At 42.6% G+C, this 20,754-nt stretch overlaps 1 protein-coding gene across 2 annotated transcripts in view; it reads right to left on the bottom strand.

The window, feature by feature from the left end:
* PLS3 (plastin 3) overlaps positions 1–6,448 on the bottom strand; it is a 116,193-nt gene extending 109,745 nt beyond the window's left edge. The window contains exon 1 of one of the 2 annotated variants that reach the window (XM_074203545.1): positions 6,403–6,448. The gene's annotated coding sequence lies outside the window, so the exon portion shown is untranslated. The remainder of the gene's footprint in view (positions 1–6,402) is intronic. The other variant, XM_074203544.1, reaches the window with a different exon arrangement.
* Positions 6,449–20,754: the final 14,306 nt, after the last annotated feature.

Consider the following 20,754-nt stretch of genomic DNA (forward strand, 5'->3'; position numbering starts at 1 on the left):
AGCTAGGAATACAAAGAACAGCCCATGCCCTCCCAGAGTTGACACTCTCCACAGAGTGGGAAGAAATACAGACAGGTAATGAAATAGAAATCGTGTACACTATATATAATAATGGGGGGGGGCACCTTACACCTGACTTTTCCAGTCACCTGATCTGAGTTTTCAAGGGGATTCAGGATTCCAAGAGGCCAAGGTGAGGAAGAAAAACTAGATAACCAGAATGTCATATGGGCCAGGTTGGCTAGAAAGTAGAATTTGTGAAGGAGAACACACATGAAATTCAATCGGACAGATAGACCAGACTGTGAAGGGCTTTCAAAGTCAAACATTTTCTCTGAGAGGTCCTGGATATTTCTTGGTGACCATGGAAGACTGAGCAATAACCAAAAGACACAAGGCTTTGGAGTCAGGTCACCTCCATTTGTTTCCTTTCTCAGTCATTTCCTAGCAACAAATCTCTTAAACTCATTGAACTCAGTTTCTTCAAATGTAAAATGAGAATAATATTTGTGTGACTTACCTTAACAAGGGGCTGTTAATACAATAATATATAGGGTAGCATTTTATAAATTACCAAGAACCCTGTAGCTTGAATATTATGACAACAGGACAACAAAACCTTTGTGACATATGTGACTTTAGTCCTGGAAGGGTATTATTAACCTCATTTTGTAGCTGGAAAAAACTGAGGCTTTGAGACTGAGTTACTTGGTCCATGGTTACACAAATCACGAGGGCAAGATTCGAACTCAGGTCCGTCTGACTCTTGATTCACAGTACAGTGTTGTTTTTTCCCCCACCATATTCTACTAACTTGGTTAAGGAACAACAATGTTTCAACAATGCTAAGACATGAAAAATGTTAAAAATGAATTGCAGTGGGAGCAGCTAGGTGGTGCAGTGGAAAGAGCACTGGCCCTGGAGTCAGGAGGACTTGTGTTCAAATCTGACCTCAGACACTTGATATTTACTTAGCTCTGTGACCTTGGCCAAGTCACTTAACCCCATTGCATTGCAAAAGAAAAAAATGAAAAACAAAAATGAATTGCAGTTCCCTAAATAGGCAGGGACCCTTGGAAATCAGCTAATCTCAAACTGTCCACATTGGCTTTTCAGCTGTAGTTCTGCCTTCTTAATGTCAGGCTGTTCTTTCTAGTACCCATATAAGCTCCCTTTGTTTGGGTAAACCAATGGAGCTCAGATACCCACTCATGTCAATTCTTCAGAACACTCCAAAAAGTTTGGACCAAACCAAACTGTAAACCTCTAGAATCTTAGGGGAGAATAACCCAGCAGCCCATAGAGAAAGCAATTAAGGCTTCGGTAGAAGTCTTACAGTCACAAAATCATTACCACATCTAAATGACCTGAATGGTACCAGACTCTCTAAGTAGCTGACACTGGCAACAGATCTCTTTAATATTTTCTCCTACTTAGCCTATGACGTGCAATTGATAAGAAGAGGTTGGACAAGTTCAAACCCTCAGCAAACATTTCTGAAATCTCTGTTAGTGCTAGGTTTTAGAGAAGATACAAGGTTTAGCTATGGCCCAAACCATGCACTCCAAGGGCAGACAGCCTAGAAAGAAAGATAAGACTGTAGAAGAAAATTCAACTACACATTATCTAATTGGTGCTCTTGCTAAGTGATCACAATACCTCTAAGATGCTTTCCTGATATTGGAAGAAGAAAGCCATCCATTTGGCTGGGGAGAGAAGGGGGTGCTGAAGGGCCAGGTTTTCATGAAGAAGGTGGCGTTGGAGCTGGGCTTGATAAATAGGCATCTGACAGATGAAGGACAATGATAATGAGTTCCAGGAGCAGGGAAAAGCAAGTATGAGGGAGACAAAGGAGACATAACCATCCAATATGCATTTGGGGACAAAGTTGTCTCCATTTGGCCAGAGCCAAGAAGACATAGAGTCTAGAATGTGAGACATGACTGACAAGGTAGGTTGGAGCCAGACTGGGGGAAATATTCCTTGCTCGACAGTAGGGAGCTGCTGAAGATTTCTGAGCAGAAGTGACAGGAGAGATCTAGACAGATGAAAACCCTAATAGAAAGAAGGCCAATTCTGGGGCCAGTCCTGCCTGATGATTCTACTGAATCTTTTGTAAACCTCGCCTCATTGCCAAGAAGAGCCCATGATATATACTTTGGTTTCACCATCCTTTGGATTGCTCTAGCACCTGTCTACTGAGGAGCTAAGCCATGCATACATCTCATTTATCCTTTCAACATGTCTGTAAGAGAGATAGAAAACAGATGGCATGCTCTCCAAAATGTAAAATCCAGATGGCAATATGGACAGCCTCAATGGCCTCCTTCAGTATAATAGCAGCTGGCTCACAGTGCAGAGGCCCTTCAAATACAGCTCTCCTCCAACTTTGCCTTTTCCAATAGTTGGCACTACTTCCAGGTCACAAAGAAAACTTCCTAAATTTATCAAAGAGGATTCTGTTTGTTACATAACATCGAGATGTTTAATAGGTTACAGGTTACGTATTGAAGTGAGTCCCTCTGGTGTTTCAATAGTTCAAGGAGCCTTCATTATTTTGTTAGCGTAAATATTCCCTCTACTAATCTAGAGACTGAAATCCCTGAACAACTCAGTAGGCAAATTTCGTACAGTGATGGCCAATAACAACTTGGATCCGAGCCTCTCGGCATTTTAACCTAGCCCTCAGAAAAGTCACAGTTCATTAATTAAATGTAATAAAATCTAGTGCTGGCAGCGCTGGGTAGATATAGGTATATTCAATCATGGCTGACCAAACTGTAAATCTGTAAAATCTTTGGGGAGAACAATCCAGCAGCCCATGGAGAAAGCAATTAGGCTTCCATAGAAGTCTTACAGTTAACAAAATTATTACCACATCTAAATGAGCTGAATAATTGGCATTATTTTGGGGAGTATCTATACCTTTAGCCTTATCGTTGTTGTTCAGGGTGTTCATTCTTCTGGGTCCCCATTTGAGGATTTCTTGGCAAAGAAATTTCTTGATTTGTGATTTCCTTCTCCAGCTCATTTTACAGATGAGGAAACTGAGGCAAACAGGGTCACATGGCTAATAAACATCCAAAGCCAAATGTGAACTCAACAAGTTTAGACTTTCCGACTCCAGACCAGGCATTCTACTTTACCATCTAACTGCTGCTTTAGCCTTATGACAATTAAGTTAAAATAGAAAAACAATCCATTTCTTCCCCAAGATCTCCTAGATGAGAGGAGTGCAGCACCCTAAGTCCCACAAGGTTGGGAGGCAGAGCCTATGGGGCACATCATGTCTCTGTAAACTCTCTTTGAAATCAAAAGGAGGTAAAGCTAGGAAAAGTGATGGCAAAAGGTTCTTGTAATAAAACCAGGTTGAGGCTAGAGCCAAGGAAGAGAAAGGAAACCTTGGTTCTTACAGATGATTTCCAAATACAATCTGTAGTAAGACAATTTCTCTTTAAGGGCTGATCATTTTTCCAAAATACTTTTCACTAGGAGTCAAAGACTAAAGACAGTTAATATCTTCAAAACTGAAAAGTGATTGGTGCTTTGGTGAGTTCTGAAGCAACTAATTATGGGTGAGAACCACAAGTCACCCATCCTCACATTGGAGCGGTGAACTTCTCAAGAAGCGTCTCAGACCAAAAAGCTTCCACTCAAGCTAACAATGTAGCTGAGGTTGCTTTCTTTGACAGTTGCAACAAGCTCAAGGACTCTACAGGGCACCACACCCCCATCTCCCCACCAGACAGTTTCAAAACTTCCAGACACCATAAGCCAGACTTACATTTTCCTATTCTGGATTCCCTCCCACTCAAGGAAAGGATTTCTTCATTAGTGAAAGCAACAAATGTCTCTAACCTTCCCTTCTGCCAGCTGCCTTCTTCCCCTTCCATGTTTGATCCAGACATTAATTCTAAAATCATCTGGATACAATGAAATTTTGGCTTCCGTATCAAATAATGAAAAGGGAAAACACCTTTGCACCCAGATCTATACAGATTCAGATACAATGGTAGAGTTTAATCACACTGGCTCAGGAACACATTCCAACAGCAACTTCCTGGAACAGTGAAGGAGAAACCCTAGAGACAAGCTGTAGGAAGATGACTAGTCAATGGGTTGACTTCCCTCTATGTGGAAGTCAACAAAGCTGTGATTTGAGGACTTAGACATTATCACCAACTCCATCCTCCTTTCTAATCAATCACAGGGGCTCAGGTCCTGGGCCTTGGGGCAAAATTGAGCTTTCAAGTTTCTGACGGTACATTAGAAAAATATGTTTTAATAGCAGAAACATTTGGTAAAATTCCAAACCTCTGACCCCGTTGGTTGCTGGACCCCACATGGTCCCAGTAGGGGTATTATAAAATTCTTGCCCAGTTTTCTATCTCTAGGTAGGAATTACAATTTTCATCTCTCTATTTGAATGCAATGATGATAACTGACTTAAAGACTGGAAACTCCAGTTTCCAAAGTCTAACAAAACAGAAGTGTTATTTGGTTAGCTATGTGTCAATTTTTGAGATGGGAAAACTAAAACATAAAGGAGATCACTTGCCATCTATCTAGCTAGTACTCCTAGGTGTCATTGGTTACAGCTGTGGTAGATGAAGAGTGACTTTCTGAGGGGGTCTCCCTGTGAATTTCTTCTAAGACTGGTTATTTTTTATATGATATCGACATATCCTGCCACTGGCCCACAGAGTGACTGTAGGCAAGTCACTTAACCCATTTGACTCTTAGTTTTTAACTTCTTTACAATAACTTAACAGTTATTGGGAGACTCAACATTAAATGGGTTGGGTTGGAAAGAGTTCTACAAACCCCCAAATGCTGGAGGACTTTGAAATAAAGACCCAAGGACAAAGATTAGCCTTTCTATTCTTCAGTCCCTTCATCTGTAAAGTGAGGCAGGTGGCCAAGATGACCTCCAAAATCCTTTTCACAGTTCTCCAAGTCAGAATGACTCTTCTCAAATTGAGCAAATTGGTTCATTAAATCATGTCATTTACTTGGGAGTGGTCCAGTTGGAGATTTTATTTAGTTTGAGCCAACGAGATGGCTCCCAAGCCTGGCCCTGAGAAAGTTCTAGTCTCTCGTGATGACTGTCTTCCTTTGGAAGCCACTTACTTTCCTACCTTTGATTTCCCTCAGGTGAGACAGACTGAAGGAAAAATTTGTAGGGTCTTAATAAATTCACTTCCAGCAGAGGGCTCTATAGTCTTGTCAAGGTAAGGTTCACCCCCTTTGGCCCCTTTTCTTGGTGGGTGACTGGTTGCCCAGGTGTGGGGGGGAGCTCATCAGGGAGCCGGGGAAAAAGAAGTGTCCGTGACGAGTGGCGCCAGGGCAGTCAATGAAATCACGTTCCATCTTGTGCCTCCCTGGTTTGGGGTTTTCCCCCCACCCAGCCTTTGATACTAAAGGAATGCGAATGGGTCCTCCGGCTCCTTTTCACTTTTGCTTCTAATGTTTATGTTGAACCCCCGCCCCAAGTGAACGTAACTGGGCTTCCCGGGTGGCTACGAAATCCCGGTCATCTGGGTACCAGCAAAGACTCGGCCTGAAGAGAGAGGCTCTGAACAACGGGGGGGAGCCCCCGGGGTGCGCAGCTTCACGGACTTCCCCTGGGGGGGGGATGCTGGGCTCCTGTTTCTCTACTCTGGGACTGAAATTCATTTCAGCCAGAGTGGGGCCCTTCAGGCCCCCGGATTTCCTTCTCCCTCGGCCCCCCCTGCCATCAGGCTACACTGCCCCCATTGCTCTTTCTCTCACTCCTCCCCGAGGCCAAGTGTTTCAACTCTAACAGTTCAGGAAGACGTGCAAGCAGTCCGACGCACAGGAGGGAGGCTGGGGAGCCAAAGGGCCGGGAAGGGCAAAGCCGGGGGCCCCTGGAGGGGGCGCGGAGAGGCACCGGGGAGAGCCAGAGGAGTATGGCCGCCCCCCCCCCGGCGGCCCCGCCGCTGCCCGCCACCCCCCCACCCCACCCCGGCGGCCCCGTTTCTCAGCCTTGCGCGCTTTCCCCGGCCACAGGGTCTGAGCCCCGGGCCGCCTCGGGGTGGCGCCGCCCTCCCCTAGGCACGGCGAGCTCGGCCGCCTCCTTATCCAAAAGGGACAAGCGAGGTCTGGGGGTTGCCCAGCCCCGGCCTGTGCTCTCGGTCACCCTGGCTGGCTTTCCCGGGGGGGGCCGCGACTCCGGCCCCGCAAGTTCTCCGCGCCCCCCCCCCCCCCGGCTCCTGGCTGCAGCTGCGGCCACCACCGGGAGGATGCGCTCAGGGCTCGGCGCCGCCCGGGGCTGCCCTGGCTGCAGCTGGGGGGCGGAGGGGGCCCGCCACCGCCGTCCCGACCCCGCTTACTCCGAGGCCCGGCCCCGCCGCCCCGACCGGGCCGGGCCCCCCCGCTTACCGTGCCGCCGCCGCCCCTGGTGCCGCCGCCGCTGCTTGTGGCTCGCCCGCCGCCGCCCGGCTGCTTGCAGCCACCGCGCGGGCCCGGGCCCGGCCCCCGGGCCGCTCCCGCCCCGCCCCGGGCCGCCCATTGGCTCCGAGGGGGCCGGCCGCCGGCCCGGGGGCGGGGCCCACAGCCCATTGGAGCACGCCTCTGGCCTATCAGAGGCCTGGGGGCGGGAGGGGGAGCCAGCCACAGGGGAGTTGGGGGGCGGGGGGGGGGGTCGGGACCCTGGCCGCCCCCGCGGAGCCCAGCCCCCCACGCTTCGGGGACGACCAGCGACGGAGCAGGAGCCTAACCCACAGGCAGGTGGCCTCCCCCCACCCCCGGCAATGCCGCCCCTGCCAGGCCTCCCCAAGGCGCCCCCGCCCCGGCCTTGGCTCCGCTCTCCCCAGGGGTCGGGCCCCTCCGAGCCCCAGCAGGCCGAGCCTTGGCCCCCGGGGCGCCGAAAATAGAGCCGTGGCCCCAAGTGCCCGGCGGCCCCAAGGGCCCGGCCCTCCCGAAGCTCCCAGTCGAGGCCCGAGAGAGGCTCCAGGCTCCACGCAGGCTGAAGGAGAGCTGAGGCCCAAGGAAAGAGGAAGGGGGGCAGACCAGCCCCCCTGCAGGTAGCCCCGGAGGCCAAGCGCCAGAAAGGGAGACCGCGGCAGGCCTGACTCCCAGCCAGGACAAAGAAAGAGACTGGGGAGGAAATGGTGCGTCGGGTGTGAGGCTCGGCCAATGGGGCCGTGGGGTTGGAACTAAGAGGACTGGAAAAGAAGCCTAGGCGCGAACCAGGGCATAATAAGGAGCCACCGGGATGTTTTGAGCAGGAGGGTGACGCCATCAGTCACTAGCTGTAACAAAATCACTTTGCACTGAAGTTGGGAGAGACTTGAGGCAGGGAAACCAGCTAATGGGGGCAGAACTGTAACCTAAAGAATTCAAACTTGGGTGACTGGGAAGATGGTGGCTCTCAGAAGCAATAGGAAGGTAGAAAAAAAAAAAGAAGAAGGGGAGCAGCTCTGGGGCAAAGTGCATACAGCCCCGGGCCTGGAATCAAGAGGACCTGACTTCAAATTCAGCCTCACACCCTTCATAATTACCAACCTGTGTGACCTTGAGCATGGCACTTAACTCCACTGCCTTGCAAAACAAAGGGGAAGATGGGGGAGAGAGAAAATAGGATTTAGATATGTCAAATATGTCTAGTGCACATCTAATTCAATATGTCCAATAAGCAGCCAGAGATCCAAGACCAGAGGTCAGAAGAGAAGTTAAATCTGAAAACTGTCACCCTAGACATGTTCCTAGGGAAACACCCTACTGGAACCTACATAGAGACCCACAAAGGAAACTGAGGAGGAACAGCTACATAGACAGAAGGACAAAGAGGACATAGCAACATCATAAAAAATTTAGAAGGAAAAGTGTGTGAAGAAGAAAGGAGTGATTGCCAATGGCAAAGTCTGCAGAAAGGTCAAGGAGATGACCTCTGAGAAAAACTCATCAGACTGGAAGATCCTGATAATTTAGGAGACAACCGTCACTGGGCTGCAGACATCACAAACCACTCAGCTGTGAAGAAAGACAGAATGAGGGGAAGGGAAGGGGAAACTTCACTATGGCTAGGACCTCCTCAAGGAACTCATCCACAAAAGGCAGGAAAGAGAACCATACACCCTGTTATTGTTGTCTTTATCATCATTCATTCTTTCAGTTCTCTCCAAACCCACTGGAGATTTTCTTGGCAAAGATATTGCAGTAGTTTGCCATTTCCTTCTCTAGTTTATTTTACGGATGAGAAAACTGAGGCAAACTTCATAAAGTGACTTATCCAGGGTCACCCAACCAAATGACACCATGCTGAATGCTTAGGATACAAAGAAAGGCAAAAATTGTACCTGTTCTGCCAGAAAGCATGGTTCCATGGGGGAGATATAGACTACATTACAAATCATCACAGAAGTTGCTAACATTAAGACTTGGAAAAGACTTATTGAGGAAGGCAGAATTTTAGCTGAGACTGAAAGAAAGCTAGGGAAGCAGGAAACAGGGATTGGGAGGGGCAACATTCCTGATGTGGGAGACAGCTAGTGGAAAGTGCCTAGAGAATGGGGCAGATGGAGGGGCAATCTGCTAGACAAGGCAGGAAGGGAAGGGATGGGATAGAGACTGCATGGAGGAGGACTTGCCTTGGCAAAGAGGAAATCTGTCTCTTCATAAGAGACACAACTGGAGGAGATTCTGGGGAAGCCAAAGCAACTGAGTGATGTGATATGAGGAGGTGGAGAAAAAAGTCTCAGTGAATGGCCTCACTTTTTTGGTGAAATTTAAGACAAGATCATTTATGGGGAAAATGGGGGAATGTTGTCCTGGGAGATTTGAGGAGGGCTGAAGGGATTGGAATAGCCTCTCTGAGGTCCCATTTAGGATAATGTAATATAAATTTGCCCAGTCACCACCAGGCTTCTTTAGGTACTATTCAAATAGGACTCAAGGTAAGAATACTCCAAGGCTGGGACTTGGCATGGCAAGATGGGCAATAGGACAAGGGGGCAAGGAATTCAACAGTAAAGGATGGAATGGAAAAGGGAGAATGTAGCCATTACAGAAGAAAGGACCTAGAAAAGAACTGAGGGGGGAGAAGCTTGGAAGTCATGATCACTAAAAACAACAGAGGGGGTCACACAACTCAAGGAAATATAAAATGATAGAAATTTATGACCAGATACAAGAATTTCAATGTTTGTGAACATACAAGTGGACCACTGGCTGGGTGGGGGGAGTGAGTGGATCAGGACTATGACCATCTTTGTTTGTAAATGAGGTGGGGTGGAAGAGAAAGTCATGGAAAATAAGTAAATTGAACTCCAATGATAGGGCATTTTGGGGGGAATATCAATATGTGTATTGATGACTCCTAATATAAGGGCACATGAACAGATGAGAACCAGCCAAGTATTGAACTCACTGAGGAAGGAAGGAAACTTGTAGAGATGGGTCCTAAGTCATTCTCTAAGATGTTACTCCACATATATGGAGTTGTTCACGTTAGTCATTTCAAACTGGAGATGACCAATTGGAACTCATCATCCAGCACTCCTATACCCACTATTCCTTCAAACTTTCTTACTTCTGTGGACACCAGCATTGTCCTTTCTCTTATCCCAGGTGGAAATCTGGAAGTCTTCCTCCATCTTTCCTTTCCCTCCTCTCCCTTCCTCTCTCCTCCCCATTCTATCGAATCAGTTGCCAAGTCATCAATAATATCTCTCTCATTCATCCTTTCCCCACTTCTCCCAAAACCAATGGCCTAGATTAAACCCCCTAAGCTCTCCCCTGGATTACTGTCTCCTAAGTGGTCCTCCCCAATCCAACTACCTTTTCAGACCTATTTACTTTACTCCCATATTATGGTACTCCTAGAACAATCACAATGGTCATGCTGTTCCCTAATCTCAAGATTGCATTTCTTACCTCTATGACTTTCAGTACATATGGAATGGAGGCTCTCTTCAACTTGGCTTCTGAGAATCTTAACCTGCCTTCAAGCCATGTCCTCCAGGAGGTCTTTCCCCTAGTTCTTAGTGCTCTTCAAATTTTCTTATATTAACTAATCTTTCAATGTACTGGAAACTTCCAAAAGTATATAAGTATCCTAAGGTCAAAAACTAGTGTGGGGGGTCAGCTAGGTGGTGCAGTGGATAAAGCACTGACCTTGGAGTCAGGAGTACCTGGGTTCAAATCCGGTCTCAGACACTTCATAACTACCTAGTTGTGTGGCCTTGGGCAAGCCACTTAACCCCATTGCCTTGCAAAAACTAAAACAAAAAACAAAAACCCAAAAAACAAAAAAAAAAACTAGTTTGGGTCTTTATAGACACACACACTCTGCCTTATCCATAGTAATATTTAATAAATGCTGAATTCAGTTCCAAGTCTGATTGTAAAACTTGGGATTTGGAGTCATTGGGTTTGAGTTCACTTCCCTAATCTATTTTGCTAACTAGATGACTATGGGCAAACTCATTTCATCTCTCAAGGCCAGTTTCCTCAGCTATGAAACATGAGATTTAAACCAACTGACCTCTTAATTTCCTTCCAACTCTAGATCTGTGATACTCTGTGCCTCAGTTTCCCTGTATGTAAAATGACTAGGGGCACCTCATTGATCTCTAAGGCCTCTCTTAGTCTGAAATCTAGGATCCTCTGAAATTGAAATTTGATAAACTGAGACATACTATGTCTGTCTTAGGAAAGATGCTACTTAAGTGAATTCTTTTGTAAAACAGACACTTCCATTTCTAATTTTCCTTTCACATCTACCAGGGATTAAATACAATAATAGCAAAGGATGGTTCCAAAAGAACTTCTCCTTTTGCCTCTTCTACAGGTTTATTCCACATACCATGTTCATTTAAGGAATATTCTCTGCAACTTTTCATTTTTGTGAAAAAGCTAATCCAGCTCCACTGTGGTTTCTTCAGCTACCTTGCTATGCCTTGTGGGTAATGTGAGAAAGCTAGCCAAAATCATACTAAAATTGTGGTTGCATTTGGATGACATTTTGAGGGGGAGGCAGAATAAGGAAGGGCAGATTTTTAAAAATCACTATGTGGGGAATATAGAATTATTTCCTAACAGAAGAAAGTGCAGCAGTATGGAACTGTGGGAAGAGACCTAGATTCAAATCCCTTCCCTGACTCCTCTTGCCCATGTGACCTCATCCACTTCTCTCCAGTTTCTTCATCTGTAAAATGAAAAGAGGGCTTGGACTTGATGAATTCTTTCAGGGCTTCCAGCTCTAAAGTGATAATCCTATGATCTACTTTATAAATTTGGATTTCCTACTATGAGATTTTCTGCAACCCAACTGCACCCTGTCCCTGCCCCAAACTCATTAAGCACCAGTGCCCCCTAGTGGTCCAAAAGTTTCTGGTCTTCAAGCCACTCTGACTCTTCATGGCCCCATGTACCATTAGCAAGCCAATACTGTCCATGGGGTTTTCTTGCCAAAAATACTGGAGTAATTTTCCATTTCCTTCTCAGGACAGCCCTAGCTATCAGCTAATGAGTTTTCTCTAAGAGAAGATTGGTTCATTAAATATAGATTGTTATTCCCCGCTCTAGGGACTCTTAGGAAAGGCACAGGAGGACCAATGAGGTTCCTGGTTGGGTCATGCCTGGCTTAGCCCCTCCCACCCAATCATATCCCATCATGACCCCACTACGTTTGGACATGCAGAGAGGATGACGGTGTGAGGATTGTGGGTTCATTTTAGATGACCAGCTTGGTTTATGAAAAAGTTCTGCTGTGGTTTCTGAAATTCTTGATGTGTAAATCCTTGATGAACTGAATGAGGCCACTGGAATTACCTCTCTTTTCTGAAGGCCAGCAGACAGCCAAGAGGGGCTCTGGCTCTTCGAAAGTTGATCATATACTTACCTAAGGCCCAGAGTTTCTCTGGAATCTAAGGTTTTAGGCATGGACTGTCTTGACCTATTCTTTAACCCCATCCTCTATTCTGTTCTTTCTAAATGATCTAGAATGTTTGAAATAAGTCCAATGTGTGTGTGTGTGTATGTGTGTGTATGTATGTATGTATGTACCTTTGTCTGTATAATATATATACACAAATAAGATAACATACACACATATATAATATATATTTACACAAATAACATAATATATACTCACAAATATAATATATACACACAAATATATAATATATATAACACAAATAAGATAATATATATAATATATACACAAGTAATATAATACATACACACAAATAATGTAATATATATATGCAAAATATATTATATATACAAATAATATATATACACAAATAAGATAATATACACTCAAATATATAAAATGTACACACAAATATATGATATGTGTATACACAAATAATATAATATATACATAGATATGTAATATGTACAGATACAAATAAGATAATATATAAGATAATTTATATACACACAAATAATATAATATATACACACAAATAGTATAATATATATATATATATATATACACACATACACACATATCTATCCATTGTTGAATTTTTCTGTTTCTGAGGTTTAAATAGCTTATTTAGAAATTTTACAGAAGCCTTTGTCTTCATTGTATAATGTTCCATCCATTTTTGAAGAAGACCACGACATCAGAGAGGTGATGCCATGACAAGCACATGAATTGGATTGGAGTGAGGCAGGGAGCTGTGCTGTCACCAGTCTCACTTTCTCCTCCAGAGACATTTGGGTCCAGTGGCCAGATATGATCAGGTCAGCTGGAGGTGGCCCTGGATGTCAGGTGATCAGAGTTAAGTGACATGACAAAGGTCACACAATTAGTAAATGTCTGAGGCAAGATTTGAAATCAGGTCTTCCTGAATTCAAGACCAGTGTACCACCTAGTTGCCCCCATCACTGATATTTCTGTTAAATGACTATATTGACATTCCTTAAAGTAGCTTAGAGTAAAGAGAGCTGGACTTGAAATCAGGAAGACCTGGATTCAAATCCTACCTCTGGGGGGACAGCTACGTGGCATAGAATGGATAGAATACCACCCTTGGAATCAGGAGGATCTGAGTTCAAATGTAACCTTAGACACTTAATAATTGCCTAGTTGTGTGATCTTGGGCAAGTCAGCTAATCCCATTGTCTTGCAAAAGCAAAAACAAAAACAAATCCTACCTCTGACACTATCTGTAAACACACAAGTCAACAAAAGTCTCTAGACCTCAGCTTTCTCACCTGTAAAATGGAGGTGATACATTTAAAATGAAACATTTCAAAAAATATGTTGAAAACTTCAAAACATCATTGAAATATCTGCAATTTGTTGACCCAGGTTCAGATATCAGTTTTGCAACTTTAGACTTATTTGACTTTATACAATTCACTGCATCTTTGTGGGCCTCAGTTTCCTCATCTGTTAAAATGAGGACACTGAACTAGATGGTATGGAAACTCTTCCTGCTCTAAGTCTGTGATCTTCTGAGTATCACATAATATCATTTTGAGCAGGGACTGGCCCGCTGCCAAAACATATGGGGAGCCCCGGAGAATTTGCTCCTGGAAATATGTAATGATGTAGAATGGAAAAGCCTTGCTCTCCAATTCACAACATGTGCAGGTGTGATTATAGCTGTTCTACTGGCCACATTGGGAAGAAACTGATCTTTAGTTGACTCCTGAGGTTCAACAAGGGGGTGATTCTGCCCTTTTTCCATCCCAGGTGTCCAGGGAGGAGGAGAGGCCTCAGTACTCTCTCACCCTGAGCCAGCATCATGGTCCTATTGTCTGTCAATACTTAGCCAGAACCACCAGTGGATGCCATGGTCTACTCTAATGTACATGGACACAATGTCAAGACTAGCAGACTGCCTTCTGTGGGGGGTGGGGGGAGGGAAGCAAGAATAGGGGGGAAATGGTAAAACTTAAATAAAATCTTTCTAATGTACATAAAGAAATACACTTGTTGCTCCTCTCTCTGTTGCACCAGTTCTTTCCTTCTGTGGGTGAAGGAGTGTAGGACAGCTAGGTGGTGCAGTGGATAGAGCACTGACTTTAGAGTTAGGAGGATGGGAGTTCAAATCTAGCCTCAAACACTTGACACTAACTTGCTGTGTGACCTTGGGCAAACCACTTCATCCTGAATGCCTTGTGTCCAGGACCATCTCCAGTCGTCTTGATTCCTATCTGGCCACTGGACCCAGATGGCTCTGGAGGAGAAAGTGTGGCTGGTGACACAGCACAGCCCATCCCCATCCCCCCCACTCTGATCCAATCATGTTTGTCATGATATCATCTCCCTGATGTCACAGTCCCCTTCGAGAATGAAGGACAAACATCAGGTGAAGGAGTATTGGAGATGGAATGGACTAGCCTCTAGTCTTGTGAACTTTGGAAAGTTGGGAGAGCCAGAAGATGGAGTCATAAGGTGATTCTATTAGAGTTAACCCATCAGTATGCATCTGCCTAAAGCAGGACTTAAACCCAAATCTTCTTCATTTGGAGGCCATTGCTCTCTCCACATCACACGCAGATCACAGATAAAAGAGACCGTAGAGAATATCTAGTAGAGTGGTTCTTAAAGCATAGTGTGGGGACCCTTTCAGGGGATCTGTGAATCAAAACAATCATCATAATAATCCTAAGATCTTTTTTGCCTTTTCTCCTCTCATTGTCTCTAGAATGCACATTTTTCTAGTGGAATTTTTCAGAGACTCCATGACCCAGGAATTTAAGATTTCTCTGGAAACAGGAAGACTATGTGAATATCTCACCTGCAGAATGGAACCTTTAGCTGATAGATAGCCAGATCTGCAGAGGTGGCTAGACTTGTGGATTTGCATACAAGCAAATGGTCTGGTAGCAGCATCAACTCATCCTCAAATATCTTCTTTGATGTCAGTGCTTGGAAACAAACTCAAGTATTGCCGAAATAGTCAAAGGCTTTAATAACTTCTTTGAACCTCAACATTTATCCTGGAACAAGAGTCATGGTGGATAATACTGTTGGGTGCCTTAGTTCAAGTCAAGGGAATGGTGCCAGATTGTATTAGGAGACATGATATTCCTCACTGCCATGCTCTAATGGTTTCAAAAATAATGCCAATTTTGCTTACAGATGTCCTTGACGAATCAATAGAAATTCTTAATACTGTAACCATTGAATAGCCATTTTTAATATTCCGAGTGATGAAATGAGTGGTATGATAAAGCCAATCTGCTGTCTGGCCAATACAACGGTTGTCCTAAAGACTCCAGGTCTTCTCTCTAGCTGTCTGCTCTGCCTGCAACATTCTCCTTTGTCATCTGTTTTGTTCCATCCTTGGCTTCCTTTAGTTCCCAATGAGATAAACCTCATTTCCTACAGAAAGACTTCCCAGACCCCTCTGCATTCCAGTGTTTTCCCCTCTGTGAATGATTCTTTATTTATCCTCAATATTTAATATTGCTTGTCCTTCATTCTCGAAGAAGACCATGATATCTGGGAGGTGATACCATGACAAGCACATGAATTGATTTTTTTTTTGGGGGGGGGGGTGCTGTTCTAAGTCACCAGTCTCACTTTCTCCTCTAGAGCCAGTGACCAAATATGCATCAGGACAACTAGAGATGGCCCTGGCAAACAGGGTTAGGTGACTTGCCCAAGGTCACACAGCTAGTGAGTGGTAAGTGTCTGAGGCTGTATTGGAACTCCCATCCTCCTGACTCCAAGGTCAATGCTCTATCCACTGACTCCACCTAGCTACCCCATCTGTAATATTCAGGCTTAAGGGCAGTGAGGTGGTACAGTGTGGATAGAGCGCAAGCCCAGAAGCCAGGAGGATCCAAGTTCAAATCTTGCATCAAACACTAATTGTGTGACTTTTGTCATGTCACTTCACCCTGATCGCCTCACATCCAGGGCCACCTCTAGTCATGCTGATTCCTATCTGGCCACTGGACCCAGATGACTCTGGAGGAAAAATTGAGGACAGTGACTTAGCATAGCCCCCCCCCCCCACTCAAATCCAATTCACCTCCCTAATGTGATAGTCTTCATCAAGAACAAAGAAAAAAGAACATCGATTTATCCTCAATATTGCTTGTTGTGTGTGTGTGTGTGTGTGTGTGGTTGAATGTTGTCACCCCCATTAATCTGTGAAATCATTGAGGGTAGGGACTACCTTTTTTCTTTCTTTGTACCCTCAGCACTTAGCAGCATCTGGCACCTAGTAGGCACTTAATAAATGTTTATTGATTGATTGAAGAGAACCATTTGTACAATGGTTTATTACAAGCTGAACTAGCTTGTACTTTTTTTTTTTAATGGAACACCATTTTTACTTGAAAGAATGACTAACTGGTGACGAACTATGGTTATCCCGACAGGTATCTGACAGGCATTTTCTTGAAAATGAACCTGCTATTTCATAGAAAACAACCAACAGTATTTATTGCCAATAACAAAATTCAAATTTTCAAGTGAAAAATCCAGATTTTGGAAAACTTGTATCCTCTACCATAAACTTGACAGTTCCTTGGGCAAGTCATTGAACTCTACTCCTGGGTGATAAAAAACAATTAACAGACAGATTTCAGAAAAATCTTGATAAACTTGTGTGAACAGATACAAAGTAAAATGAGGAGACCAGTAGCAGCAATATTACGTGATGATGAATTGTGAAGGACTCAGTTCTCCCCAGAAACACAATGATCCAAGACAAGTACAGATGGCTTGGGAAAGAAAATGCTATTCACCAACAGATAAAGAAATGATGAACTCTGCTGATTGAAGCATATTTTCAAAATCATTCATGGTTATTTTTTCCTTTTGATCTACTTTTTCTTCCACAAGTGATATTAATATGGAAATATGTGTTACATGATAGCACATGCATAAACTTTTTCAAACGGCCTACTATTTTTAAAAGAAGGGAGGGACTGAGGGAGAAAAATTTGAAACTCAACATCTTATAAAAATTAATGCAAGCATTTTCACAATATGTAATTGAGGAAAAAATAAAATGCTATTTTAAAAATCACTCATTTCTTTTTGCCTCAGTTTCTTCTACTGTAAACTTCATCTATCCCACAGGGTCATTTTGAGGATCAAATGACAGAATATTTGTAAAGCTTTGCATGTAATGAATTCCAATTCTCTTCCCCTTCAGAAATTAAGAAAAAAAAAGAATACCTTCTCATAATCAAGGCAATTACATTTGCTACAGAAGTGCTGAACCTGGATTCAGGAAGACCTGAGGTCAAATAGAACCTCAGACATTTCCTGGCTACATGACTCTGGGAAAGTCCCTTAACCTCTGTTTGTGTCAGTTATTTTTAATGAAATAATATTTATTTACTACTTGAAAACTTCTTCAATGAGTTTGGTGGTTATTTTAACAAATGAGACATTGCATCATGAGATGGGTCAACATTTGGAAAATATGGATAATACAGTGAAGCCATATTTTTTTCAAATGATGCATGAATGATGTTGCAAAATTAGGCATAGGTAAAAGATCCATTCAAATTTTAAGATAGAACAATAGATATTAAGGTAACAAAGTTGTTATTCAGTTGTGTCCAACTCTTTCCGATCCCATTTGAGGTTTTCTTGATAAATGCTGGAGTGGTTTGCTATTCCCTTCTCCAACTCATTTTACAGATGAGGAAACTGAAGTAAGCAGGGTGAAGTGACTTGCCCAGGTTCACACAGCTCATACATATATGAGACTGGATTTGAACTTCTTATTCCAGGGACTCTATCCATTATGCACCTAGCTTCCCAAAGCCAAGTAAAGGATTCTAATGAATCAAAATAATCAAAAAATGCTTTCATTGTTGTTTCAATCTGATAAAAGTCCAGATGCTGAATTATATGTTCTACTAACATAGTCTTAGGCAGAGCATTTTTGGTGGTTTTTTTGCAAAGCAAAGGTCACACAGCTAGATAATTTTTTTTTGGAACAATTCAGCAAAATAAAATTCCGGTTTTTATTGTTGGACAACATGTTTCACACATACATCAAACACCCCCCCCCAAATTACAACTAGATAATTACTAAGTGTCTGAGTTCGAATTTGAACTCAGGTCCTCCTGACTCCAGGGCTGGCGCTATCCTCTGTACCACCTAGCTGCCTCTTAGGCAGAGCATTTAATTTATTTCTATTAAATGTAATATCTTTCAACATGGCTTAAACTCTTCACTCTGAAAAAAAATAAAAATAGAAAAAGAAAATAAATAAATAATCTTCACTCTGAGATTCCTACCTTCTAGTCCCAATCTTTAAGTTTTCCAGAGCTTTTACAGTGTTTGATTCATTCTTTAAGCTTTCTGGATGTTAGTTGATCCTGAGTACAATACAGTTGAAAGTAATGAAAATTTTTCAAGAATGTCTATCATTACTGCAAGTTCTTACAAGAAATTAATGTTAGTTAATCTCTTTACAAAACCAGAATAAGGGGAAGAATGAAGCACATTCAGGAGAAATATATATCATACGGCAATAATAGCTCCTAAATTGCACATTATCCATCTCCAGTCCAATAATTTAGTGATTCTAATTACTTCAATTTCATATTATTTAACTACAGATTCTAGCTCAGTCTGATTTTTATTAGACTGGTGACAAAAGGAATATATATTTTATACAAGAATATTTTAAAATGATTAATTTGCTCTGTTTCTTATAAAATGGTAATTGCAATGATTAGCCGCACCAAATGAGGATTTTCAGAAAATTTTCAAACAACTTTGTAAGCTACTCAAGCCTTTCTTCTCAGTTAGCACTATCAGAACAAAATGCAATTAAAGTCATATGTTCAAATATTCATTATTAAAGACATAGTCATTCCAAGTATACAATTGACACCGATGCTGAAACAACAAATAATATTACTGATGCAGAGATCTGAATGCACTATGAATTGGCTGTGCTTAACAAACAGCTCTCAAAATTCCTAAAAATTTAACAATTGAGCAGCTAGGTGGTGCAGTGGATAGAGCACCAGCCCTGGAGTCAGGAGGACCTGAGTTCAAATCCGACTTCAGACACTTAATAATTACCTAGTTGTGTGACCTTGGGCAAGCCACTTAACCCCATTTGCATGCAAAAACTAAAAAAAAAAATTAACAATTGACTACAAGAACTAGTCCAAGCTGACTCTACTATGCTCCCTGCTAGGTATGTCTTATCTATGCCTCAAAATTTCTTCAAGTCTTGAACTCTCCAACTGTTTCAAGGGCTTGGTAAATTTGGGCCTGCAGGGACATAGCCAAGCTTTTCCTAGCCAATGTGGAATTCCAATCAAAGATTTCCTTCATACATACGTGACTTTTATAGCAATTCTCTAGAAGAGACTGAGCTATTTTCTTTTTTATATTTTATTTTAAAAATCCAGAGACCCCAACATGATTAATATAGAAATATGCTTGTTAGGGTTATATATTAGATTGCTCTGTCAGGGGGAGGGGAAGGGAAAAAATGTGAAACTCAAAACCTTACCAAAAAATGAGTTTTGAAAACTATCTTTGCATGTAGTTGAAAAATACATAAATAAATTTTAAAATAAAATTCACAGACCCTGGGCCCCAGACAGATTCAATTAAAATGGACCTTTCTTATACAAATATTATGCTTGTTAGGCATGTCTACTAATTACTCATCATCATGATGAATTTATTTTTACTCATCCAATTATTTTCTCATTTACTAGCTATTTGATCTGCCAATTCCCATTTTATATCTGCCAGGCAAACTGCTACTTGGGTGACATAAAGCAAAGACTTCTTTTTGGATTTATTCCCTTATTCATTCTGGTGCTGGATTTGGGATCAGGAGACTTGAGTTTGAATCCTGCCTCTATTACTAATCAAATGGATAATCTCTCTTTGGCCCCCTCAGTTTCCTCATCTGTAACATAAGTGGGTTGAATCACTTGACTATTATACCCTTCTCCTGCTCTACATCTCTTAGCCTATGAACTACTCAATAAAACTGGTTTGCTATTTTAGATTTTCTTGTAATGTTCTTTGAAGTAAAAAAATAAAACCTATCATCTTGGTTAACTTGACACAACAAATCCAATGATCTTTTATATTATTATAGTTTAATAGTTCATTGATTTCATTTTCATATAACATTAATCCCTTGCCTTCATATTCTAGCCTTTTTAAATTAAATATTGTATCTGTGCCCATAGTTATTATTAAGATAATGGCACATACAGACATAGGAAGAAAACATGTCTAAGTTAACCATCTGTCTTAAAGGGCTCTTTATTCCATTCAATCACCCATCTTAGGGGTCATCTTGGCAGAACTGGAAAATTCTTAGGAATATTTTCTCTCCAGAGGGTGAAATTATGAACAAGAATTCCCCTTGTTGGCCAAGTGAAGGGACTTTTTTATGTTTCCTACTCCAAAGATGTGCTCATGGACAATGCAGAAATGTCAGTTTTCTTGAATAGACATTTGTCCAATGTCCTGAGTGAGGCTCCAGGGTTACTAGGAATTGGCATGCTTGTCTACTATGGCAGGCCAATTATCTAAGAAGCAAATATTCAGAAAGCCCTTACTGTTTAGGATAGTCCTAAGGTAGTTAGGATTCTTACTTGTAAAAAGAAAAATCACCTCCAGATCATCCTGCCCCCCATTCCCACCTACTGGTCAAATGAATAGCTTTCAAGGACTCTGAGACATAAAGTTAAAAACAAGCCCTATACAGTCTCAATTTTCTCATAATCAAAATGAGAAAGATATTAATATTTGCCCCCCCCATTTCACTCATAGGATTTTTGAGAGTAAAGGGTTTTGTAAACCT

The sequence above is a fragment of the Macrotis lagotis genome, chromosome X, assembly GCF_037893015.1.
Source record: "Macrotis lagotis isolate mMagLag1 chromosome X, bilby.v1.9.chrom.fasta, whole genome shotgun sequence".
Classification (NCBI taxonomy): Eukaryota; Metazoa; Chordata; class Mammalia; order Peramelemorphia; family Peramelidae; genus Macrotis; species Macrotis lagotis.